The 11,837-nt window shown below is 35.7% G+C and overlaps 1 long non-coding RNA gene across 1 annotated transcript; it reads right to left on the reverse strand.

Annotated features, from left to right (window-relative positions):
• Window positions 1-3,834: 3,834 nt before the first annotated feature.
• On the reverse strand, window positions 3,835-5,664 carry LOC136809099 (uncharacterized). The gene is made up of 3 exons (XR_010846947.1): window positions 5,572-5,664; window positions 4,681-4,803; window positions 3,835-4,101 (listed from the first exon to the last, which is right to left on the reverse strand). It is a non-coding gene; the product is annotated as an uncharacterized lncRNA (long non-coding RNA).
• Window positions 5,665-11,837: the final 6,173 nt, after the last annotated feature.

Genomic DNA, 11,837 nt, shown 5'->3' on the forward strand with positions numbered 1-11,837 from the left:
GTTTTGACCATTTGGCTGGTCTCAATGTGACGCCATCCGTTGTTTTTATTTTGATGTTTTTGTTTAACTCTCTTTTTAAGTCGGAGTGCAGTGAATGCGCACTTTGGAAGTATAATGGACCTAATCTGAATGTGAGCTAATAATAGACCTTTTCATAAGTTATGTTACGAACATCACTTACCTCGTTTTGAAATTATTGACAAGGTGATTAACTCCCAGTGGATTTTATTAGAACTACTTCCTATTCATAAAAAATAATTTAATGTCTCAAGGGATATAATCACCATGGTAATTGTTTGAATACGAGGCAAGTGATATTCGTGACGGAATTTATGAAAAGGTCTATTTGTTTAGAGCCTGTGTTTTCTTACAAGCATCTAGGTAGACCAGGTGACAAGCCAGAAACATCGAATAGAAAAAGGTTTACAGCCTGGATAGCAAGGGGATTGGAAATAACTTAGAGTAAGACCAGTAGCGTGGTGAGTCGACAAATTCGGGCAAACTTGGAGGCAGTTTTAGAGGATTTTGTTTTGGCGCCCTCTATTACAAGTAAATACGTCTGTAAAAATAATGCGAAAATTTGGGGGTATTTTCTCTCTTTTTTGGCTGAAAACTGTCATATCATGAACATATAAACGACTGGACATCCATCTCCTTTGTCTTTTTGAAGATAACACTGCTAGCTTCGTTGCCGCCTCGTTAAAATCATCAAATGAAACAATAAATTCTGATGGTATACCTCTTGGGAATACCTTGCTAACAACGTCAAAACTTCGACAAAAGTCTCTGTTGTTCTACTCTTCTCAAGTCTTTTATCTATATCATAACAAAAATAACAGAGGCAAAATCATCGTCAGCTTGTCAAAACTCTGACTAATATTTCTAAATTTTGACTTAAAAGTGTCTAATAATTTTAGCGAGTGTCACATTCTAATTTCCATATTCTTATGAAACGGGCTCTCAACTTTGGCAAGCTATTTTTTTCAAGTCATAATAAAAATTATTGGAGTGACAAAAGGGATTCAAAAGTATACACGCAGTTGAAATTCTGCATTTTAGAGTTGAACATGTTGATAAAGTATATTGCAAGCTTGTGAAAAAATTCGAAAATAATATTTTTATGCATTAGGAGTAATGTTCAAGCTCTATCAATCCTTTTAACTAAATAATTCAAAGAAATAAAATTATGACGGAATATTGTCGGATTTTTTATACCAATTTTGAAATACAGGCGGCAACGAAGCTCGCTTCAAAGAGACAATCAAAGATAGACGTCCAGTCGTTTATATGTTCATGGTCATATCTAAGATGTAAAAGAGCAAACGAGCGCCGAAATTAGTAATCAGAGGCGTCTTTTTGCGCCTCTGCCACCACGCTAGTGACTAAGACTACCATGCGGGGACTAAGTTTCGCACAACAGCCTCTTTTTCACATCATTTCACTCATTTTCTTTGGGGTTTTCGCCCAAATTTAGCTTCGGAAAAGCTTTTCTCATAAAAATAGTCAAAAATAACCAATGCGAAATTTAATGCACTAAGTTAGTCTCTTCTAGTTGGAATAATTATTTCCTTATTTTCTCACAGCGCTGTTTAGAATCTTCACTTTAGATTTTTGGCTTCCATGAGATATCTTTACAAAACAAATGGGCTGTATAGGGGGTGGTGAAAGTATAATTAAATTTCTTTTTTTAAGCAAATACTTATAAAAAATTTAAAAATTCTTATTTTCTTTTTCAATGTTCTGTATGAGAAATTAGACATATCTTTTCTATTTATAAAACCTTTGTATAGAAATTTATATATAAATTGGCATTTTGAACAATTACCTATAAATCTTATTTTAAATTTGAATTTGTTTTGATAACAAATCATTGAATTTTATTTTTTTAAACCAAAATATATTTGGAACCTTAAGTTTTCCCATTCCTTTAACGTATCTTTTTATTTGCGTTATTTTAAGGAGATCTAGCTAGAAATCCGGGGGGGTGGGGTACTCATATGGTCCGACCAACGGCATGTACCACCCTTTAAGGGGTAGGCTTTTAAGATCCTCGAAATATACTGTAAGGGTGTACTTTTGATAGCGTACACTACATGGGTCTTCCTTTAGGTGGATACACTGTAAGGGTGTGTTTTGGGACTACTTAATTGCAAGTCTGGCAGTAAAAACCTCATGTATCTTTCTAGTTTTGACTCGCAGAAAAGAGAGAAATACTAAACTTTGCTCTGTGAGAAACTTTTAGGTTTACCTAGCAAAATATGAAACTCCCAATGTTTTTAAGCTACTTACTTGGTCAGACGTGATCTATACGTGGTCTTCCATTTACATTACACTTAGCAGTTTTTTTTAATTTATAAAAACAGTTATTTATTTGATCATGAACAATAAATAGGGCAAGAGGATTTCCTCCATGACAGTAATTCCAAGACATTTTTTTCACTTTTCAACCAGAGCCCTTCTGCCTTTAAAGAAATCTCTCGCTCCCTGAAAAGTGATGCACATTTCTCTAGCTCGTTCCTGTAAAATGTACCTTACAAAATCAGTGAAGATATAGTAAGTCAAATATTCTCGGAGGACGACATACCTTAACCCCGTTCCTCGAGTGACCCCTTTGAGGGTTTTAACGCTAATGTAATACTTTTTTTAATTTCACTTAATTTCACTTTAGGCAGAGTTTTTATGTTTATCTTCTGATCAAATGGTTCTTGTAAAATCGTTTTTAAGTTTCGAATCAAAAACGTCATTAAAATATTTTTCTTTTACTGCTTAACTACGAACAAGGGGTACGGATGACGGGTATGGCCGAGCTAGAAAGTCGACCCCTATCGAGAGAAAGTCTGTGTCTTTGAGATTTTTCAAGAATTTAGCTTGCTGCTCGCTAAATTTTGATTTAATGTAATGAAGTACCAAGTCTTATTCAATTTTTTTACTTACGATATTAATATGTTCGATTGTATATTTTATGCCTTAGGAAAAAAGGTGCAGTTGGCTCGGGTAATGCGCTCGTTAGGTAGGGTACTTATTTTGCCTACAAATTGCACAATTTTTATATATGTTGACTGGTAGTACAATATATGGAAATTCTAGGTATTACGTCGGGTGAAAGTTTTAACTCGATGTCCACTTGGGTAAAACAAAAACAACACTTTCAAGCATCGACTCTGGTTTTTCTAGAATCCATCAAAATGTTCTGTTTTTGTTGTTTTTTTTTTTCGATTTTGCCCAGGTTGACCTAATAAGATTCTCGACAGGTTTTCGTAGCCCAAGGTTTATCCATTATCCTACCGGGGATTGAAATCATTTTGGCAATTCTTTTCACTCTGGCTTATACACAAGGACGGATCTGACTGGGTCACTAATACAGGGTAATCAAATTTTTAGGAGATCTCCCTTTCTAAATATGATGGTCACCATTGTAGGGGCCTCCAAGCCCGTGCCTAAATTACAGAATTGGGCCGTCCACATAGTACGTACGCACTAAGTGGGGGAGTCTTCTCAAAAGCGTATGCTTGCGTACGGGGGGAGAGGAGGAGTCAAAGGAAAATGTAAGTACACAGAGAAAATCTTTTCATAACCCTTCTTTTTTTGTCGATTTTTACAAGTTCATGATTTTTACGCTTCTTATACATTGTGTAATAAAGGTCCGAACCAAACGATTTGAATTCGAAATTTTCTTCAACCGAGGAGGGGAGGTGTGGATGAAAAGTACGTACTTACCAGAGGGGGTATAGCCATTTGCGTACGCTTGCGTGTGTCCAATTTTCGACATTTTAGTGCGTACGTACTATGCGGACGGCTTCAATACAAAAAGTCTGACAAAACTAAAATAGACAATTTAAGTTTTTCGAGAGATATTTTTCATTCAGAAAAAATATATAACAATAAAGTACAATAAGATATAATGAATGCAATAATTTTAAAAGAAATAACTTTGGTGATCATACAAGTCAGCTTCACTATCAACGGCGTCGTCGTATGCGACGTATTCACGTTTACGTCGGTTAGCAGTTCTCTTGCAACTGGCATTCTCTAAAGAACTTCCTCGACATTGAAAACATCCGATTGCAGAACTGATGATTTGTCCCTCAGCAATACGGCCTCCTAAAATATGGATGAAGTATAAAGAGTTGTTATTCTCCTCTCCACGGATGAATACAATCCAGGGAGGTACTTAGGTAAATGGAGGGTACGGTATGTGCCGCCCTTACGGGTACCTTATTTGGATTTCCAAAGTCCCGCTAAGGGTCGAAAAAATCACCGAAAAAACTCTCACTAAGAGTCGGAAAAATAGGAAAATTTCAACTTTTTACCCCCGGAAAGATTGTCCCAATGCAATAAGAGTCGTAAAATTCACAAAATTTTCCATTGTTTTCTCCTTTTTGGTCCCGGTATAGGTCCAAGGGTTAAAAGTCGTCACTGGATCGGTTAGTCAACTCCAGTAGGAGGGGAAATTCGAACATAGAAAGCCTAGATTATGAAGTTGAACCTTAGATTAAACTCTTCCTCGTTACGAAAAACACCCACAAATACAATTTCCGCCCAGGTAAAAGGAAACATAAAAACTGCACTCCAAAATCATTGTCACGGAGATTTCGATAGAAACTTTTATTCCCACTATAAGAAAAGACTCCGCCGGGGCTATGAGACAGGGGTCAGTTAAAAAATTTTAAGTAGTTTTACCCATAAAACCAGAGCAACCAGCTTCAGAATAACCAACATTGAAAACCAAGGCAATAGCCAAGATGCAAACAATTGCTTTATTCATCTTGAATGATTAATTTGGGAATCTTTGACGTCAAAAGTCTAAACAATAAACATAACATAAGAGCTGAACCTTGCCTATGGTAGAGACAGTCAGATACACAAAGATGAATTATCCATACTTTGTGATACTGATGGTGTCTGAATACAATTGCAAAATTTTAGAGGCTCACCAGTAAAACCTTCAAACCTTTCAGAGCAAGAAAAAGTGAAACCTAAAGATTTTTACTACATTTAGAATATATAAGGACTTTAATTTTTTTTAGTTTCACTCGCCACACCTTTAAAAATCTGACAATAGATTTTACGTTTAACCCAGTGTTTATGTGAAAACGGCGTTGGTCACGTTTTGATGGATAATAAAGTGCCTTCCTTTTTCCATCCATAAGTTCAATCTTTGGTCCCTTACCTCATTCTCACAGATCCGGTAGGATTTTTCAGCCAGTGGGGGGGGTGAAAATAACGGGACCATAACTCGATAGGGACTGGTATTTCCATGCTTTTAAAGGCTGAGGATTTGAAATCCATTGTTTTTGAATAGGAAAATTTTATAGTAGGGATGGAAAAAATAGCACAATATTTTGCAATGGGGATTGGTTTCTGTGATTATCTTCAGCAGGGACAAAAAAAAATTGAGTATAATTTTCCACTAGGGACGATATTTTGACAAATTTTTCCAGTGGGAAGGGGTCCCAGTGGGTCTGTGAGAAGGGGGTGTTCCCTTCGAGGCTTAAACTCAATGTCCAAGGCTTAAACTCAATCGCTCAAACAGAGGTAGAACACAATTTCAACCTGCAAATACAAACTTACCTTGAGTGTGAGTCGTTGTCTTTGAAAATGATATCCAATCAAATCGAACTGCATTTTTATACTCGGAAATATCTTCAAATTAATTTTAATAATCAATAGCTAAATTTTAAAAATCATTTTGATTGCTTTCTATTGTTTTTCTATTTTAATATTTCAACCAAGCCCATTTTGTACAAGTCCCACCTCCAATTCAAATTATTTTGATGAGAAATTATTCAAGAATTTAATTGAAATATTTCTTTAAAAAATCTTCTCATTTGATATATGATAAGGGGTTTAATTATTACGAAATGGTTTAATTTGAAATCTAACATGAAACCAATATGGCGGTAACTCTTTGAAGGCAAGAAAATATAAAACAGTTTTTGATAAATCATCAAAACTTGATGAATCTGTAAATCAAATTAATGCTGATTATATAAAACATTTCAAAAGAAACCTTTAAGAATTATTTTTGTCTTGAATTACTTTTTTCACTTCAACAAATATCAAACCAATTTTCCACTGCTAGATGTTTTTATAAAAAACGTTTTTGAAATTTCCCCAGGTGAGAAGGATGGCAGATGAGGGGTATGTGCGGACGGGACCTCCGGAAACCGACCCTTAGAGAGACTGATTTTGCTGAAAAGGTGACCCTTAGAAATTGCAAAATTGCTAAGATTCTCACAGGGTCACTGAACCAGGGATTTTTTAGTCCACGGTTCAAAAAGTATCGGACATAAGGCAAAATCTATAAAGATAACTTAACCCTATTTGTACTACGCTTTTCTGTTCGGAGGTTAAATTGATGATAATAGCTCCTGAAATAATAGAGCTTTTGCCATGAAATTTTCTGTAAATTCATAACTTTTATTTAGCTGCAAAGTAAAAAAAATTGACAGATCTCGAGATATTTTGGTTCAAATATTGAAAATTATCGATATTTTTTGGCTGAGTCAGAAGTTTTTCGGTATATTTAACCACCTTAAAAATCTCGAGATTTAGACATCGACTACTACATTTCTCCAAAATCCGATCTCCTAATCGAAGCTTGTGATTTAAAATTAGGAGTACCGACCAATTTTCATGAAAAAACGTGCAAATTCAGGCAAAATTTTGGTTTACTGTCAAAAATGATTGTGAATAAGTTCTTGGTAGGAAATTAAAAACGTAGGGTAAAAGATTACTTTTGGGCTGTTCTACAATTCGATTTTGATACCCCCGTTTGTCACCATGTTTCCCTGTTATCTCATTCTTTGTTCAAAGGCAAGCGTTGTCAAATTTTGCAACGGAAAAGCTGCAACATTTAACAACATTTCGGAATTTGACAACACTTAAGCTGTGCGCATTTGCAATACTACTATTCTATGCAATTTTCCGAGGTGAAATGAGTCATTATGGGTGTCGGAGAAATTCTACGTCACGTCAAAAGACAAAGGACAATCCTTTTTAAGACAAACATTTGTATACTTATTCATAATCAGGTCACTTTACAAAGTTATGAGATCAAGTAAAGAGCCCCCCCCCCAAGCGGTTTGCATGATGCGTGATAGGGGCTTTCTTTTAGCGTGATTACGTGATTTGAAATTTTCTTTCCTGATTGAGTGATCAGAGGTCAAAACGTGATCATGATTTGAAACACTTTTGAGCCGTGATACGTGATCCTGACTTTTTCAAAGGGATGCGTGATTATCCATTTGTTTTTTCTGATTTGCGTGATCGTGAACACCAAAATTTCGTGATATCGTGATCAGAGTTACAGCTGGGGGCCTCAGTAAAGGTGTCTGATTCTCTCACCAACGGTGAAGTAAAAGAATCAGAGGAAAATCATTTTGCTACAATTGACGTGAATATTTTCCTCTAAAGAGTTAAACCCGGACTCGCAACACTCACTTACACTAAAGGTTAAACGTGTCACTTAGACAGGGATTTTTCAGTCCAAGGAATCAAAGTAGCGGGAAGTAAGAAAACAAAACCCGTAAATTTAGCTAAAATCTTTATGGATCGATTTTGTTTGTGAACTTCACTAATTGAATTTAGATTTTGGAAAACAATATCCAAGAAACAAATTTACAGCTGTAGATACAGATTTTCAAATTATTTCAAAATATATTGTAGAGTAAAATAATTCTAATCCTAATCTAATCTAGGATTATTCAAATCATTTCCCATTTTAAAGTTGTATTAGTTTAGGTGTAGGACAGGTAATAAAAGAAAGGATTTTGAAATTTCTGGGTCAGACAAATCATTTCAAAATCCCTTCAGCTTAATTTCACATTACAACAGGTAGAGCATTCAGTTTTTGTACGCAGTGTTATGGGCAACCAAGTCATATGGATTGAAAAAAAGTTATTCAATGTCTCTCTACACGTTTTTTAAATGAACAAACTATATAAGAACATACGGCTTCGATGGCCAAAATACCAAGAACAAGTTAAGAACATGTTAAGGCTTTGGGGACTCTAAATTACCCAATTTTTTAGGAAAATGGACAAAAATGCTCAAAAATTGGTGAAAATAAGAACATGTTAAGAACATTTTTAGGCTTAAAGCTAAAAAAGTTAGGAACATCCAAAGGCTTTAAAATTTTGGATGTTCTTATAAAAAACGTGTACTTAATGTTCAGTAACTTATCACTTTTTAAATAAATCGTCAAGGAAATTGATATGAGCTCTAGACACTGGTCACTGGCAGACTTATTAAACGCGACCTCAAAACCTATTTGGAATTTTGATTTTTCTTATTCCTTCCTCAAATAAGATCTGTTTAGAACACCCCTGTATAGTTAACCAAAGATTTGTTCCGGAGAGAATATTTTATTCTCTCTCATGTCTTACGGGACAAGCTGGAGTTTTTATAAGTGATATTTCGCTAGGACGTCATTGTTTAAGAGCCTATGTATAGAGCCTATGCTACATAACTTATTCTGACAATTTAAGTCCACATCCAAGCGCTTTTCTCTAAGTACACAAGCAGAATCTTTTTTGAAAATCCCCATTGAAAGATTCCAAAAAAATACATCACGGGAACAAGTAAGTGCTCATTTATATAGAAAATGCCGGGGGGGGGGGTACTCGATTTTGAAAACGACCATACGTTCGGCCAAAAATCAGGTCTCTAAAATCGGGCCCTTACAGTGCAGGAAAAATTTGGCTGAAAATCGACCCTTGCAATTTTTCCCAATTTTTTTTTGAGGGCAAAATTTTTTGAAATTTCTCAGATTTTACCTCAAAATTTGGTACTTTCTCAAATTTTAGACCCTTACAGTGCACTTTTTCCCACTTGCTCGCAAATCAACCATTACAGTGCACTTTCCAAAGTCCAACAAACCTACTTACATGGGTCTGAAGAGGTCCCTATAAAGTGCATCAAATTTAATTTTTTTAACATAATTTCTATAGTTGGAAAATACAAGAACAACGAAGATATTGCATGGTCCTTGGGAAGGGACCAATGAGACTCACTTACTTCTTTCTGCTTTATCGATCAGTCTTCTTTACCCTATGTTTTTTATCGAACTCTCAGAGGAGTAGTTCTAAACGTCAGAGTCAATAGTTTTGTCATTATCCAATTCGTAAAGAAATGCAAATCAATAAGTACAAATTTTCATTAATATATCGGACGGAGGATCGAGACAAAAATACCATTAGATGCTAGAAATTTCCAACATGTTTCGGCTAGGGCCATTTTCATTAATATGTAAGCAGCTTAACGTCACCCTAGTTAAGTATAATTTCATAGTTTATTTTCTCCCATTTTTCGCCAATTTTTATTTTCAAGTTGAGGATTTGAACTTTACTTGTTGAAAGTTTCATGAAAGTGTAAGGCAAAAATTATGCCGTAGAATTACAGGCGATCCTGCATCGCTCTTTGAAAGATTAGCTCAATTAATAGAAGTACTCTTATTTTTGTTAAATTCTCAATCGTGAAGTTTCTTTTCGATATTTTGACCTTTAAATTAAATTTTTGACTTAATTTAAAAATTTTTGTTTTACAAATAGACTTGTCTTCGATATCAACCCCCCGGGGTTATTTTCCCGCGACGTTTCTCGAAGAAATGACGTATTCATCGTCGTATGAAAAACATCCTACTGTTTTTCACGCCGGAGCTCGATTTGGAAAAAATCCATTACGTATTGCTTCCAACAGTCAGTCGGGTACAGGCGATATTCTCGATATTGGGACTTAAGACAGTTGCACACGACGACGAAAGTCTGAATGGAAACGAGGCTGAAAAAGGGTAAAAATCGATTTTATCACTCCGCATATCAGCTTTTTTTTCCCGCGCTTTTGCCAAAAGAATCGCACTCGATATCAACCCCCCGGGGGGTAGTAAGGTTATCAAGGCTTGCAGGGCCGGCGAATCGGTTTTGAAAGTGAGGGGGCTAAATTATATAGTGACTAAGGAGGCCCCACCATGGCTGGGGCCGACGGGCCGAAAAATTTTTGAAATTGTAGTACTCTACATTGGCATAGAAGTGGTCTAAATTTAATTTTTGTGAAGTTATTGGAATGAAAAAATCTAAAAAGTTAGGCGTTTTTTATACTGATAATCACCAAAGAATATACTACTATATAATAACAAAATGAAACCTAAATAAAGCGGACTTTTACATGTTCAAAATTCATAAAAGTAAAAGTAGATTGAGAGTATGCTTTAACAGTAAGTATACAGTAATAAAAATTAAAATTGTCCAAAGTAATTAAAGCTATGCTCTCGAGTCGACACAAACTCTCTACCAACTTCATATACAAATCAAGTTTATCCGTTAGATTTTTATATGGATATGGAGCAAAGAAAGATTGTCAAACCGTTTTGGCTTCATTGTTGAACGTAGCCAAGTCTTTTTTTCTCACCCTCTCTTTCTCTCTCTCTCTCTCTTTTTTTTTTTTTTTGCAAAAAAGTGGGGGGCTATAGCCCCCTAGCCCCCCCCCCCCCCCGATTTCGCCGGCCCAATGGGGACACGAGAAGAGCAACATGCTCCATCTCACCAACCTGAAACGCTTTCTCGTGTCTCCGACCCATTTTTCTTTTAATAACATTTGTGCTTCTCTCACTTTTGCAACTGAGACAATGGAGCAAAATTGATTCGATTGATTTTGGGATATTTATCTAACCTTTTGTCCCATGAAACCAAAAAAGAAACCACGAGACACGCACCTTTTTTATTCTGTTGGTGGGATGGAGCATGTTGCATTACACTACCATTAACTCTCGTGTACCCAAGCCTTTAGAGAGACTTTTTTGAAAAACGTTTCTATGATTTTTGAAGTATTTTCTAACCCCAAGGGCTCGGGGACACGAGAAGTTCTTTTCGTATTGGTGCAATGCAACATGCTCCATCACACCAGCACAAGAAAAAAGTGCGTGTCCAATATCGTTTCTATCCATTTTGCTCCATCGTCTCAGGGACAAATTCAGCGTGAATCTTTGGAAATTTCTTTTGAGCATTTCCCATGAGATACGTACTTTTTTTCTTGTGTTGGTGGGATGGAGCATGTTGTATTGCACAAATGCGAATAAAAACTTCCGTGTCCTCAAGAGAGACTTTTTTACATTTCTTTCACTCTAAATCAAAAAAATTTCCTAAAAATCGTGAATTTTCTGACCCTTAGGGCTCGGGGAAACGAGCAGATTATTTCGCGTTGGTGGAATGCAACATGCTACATCCTGAAAGGCTTTTTTGTGTCTCCACCCCATTTTTCTTTCTACCAATAAAAGCAAAATCGACAACATTTTTAATAACATTTGTGTGTCTCTCACTTTTGTCCCTGGGACAATGAAGCAAAATTGATTCGAATCAGTACCAATCTTTTTTTAAGTACCAATCCCTTTTAAACTGGAACTAGCTAATATTACATACTAAAATTGATCTACAGCCATTATCTGGATATATGATAAAAAAAGATAAGCGTATTCCTTCAAGATTGACCTCTTGCAAGGCAGAAAAATGAAAGTCCATATAGATATAAAGATAATTTAATCTTCCTTCATTCTATTAACACAAAAAATTATATAAGGCTTGGGGGCACGAGAAGTTTTTTCGCGTTGTTGCAATAATGCAACATGCTCCATCCCACCAACCTGAAACGCCATTTTTTTAAATAACAATTGTGCTTCTCTCACTTTTGTCCCTGGGAAAAAACCAGCGTGTCTTTTGGGTATTTCCCTCACTTTTTGTCCCATGAAACAAAAAAAGAAATATGACATGCACTTTTTTCTTGTGTTGGCGAGATGTGAGATGGAGCATGTTGCATTGTACCAACGCGAAAGAAACTTTTCGTTT

This window comes from Clytia hemisphaerica, unplaced genomic scaffold, assembly GCF_902728285.1.
Source record: "Clytia hemisphaerica strain Z4C2 unplaced genomic scaffold, Clytia hemisphaerica genome assembly, whole genome shotgun sequence".
NCBI classification, from domain to species: Eukaryota; Metazoa; Cnidaria; class Hydrozoa; order Leptothecata; family Clytiidae; genus Clytia; species Clytia hemisphaerica.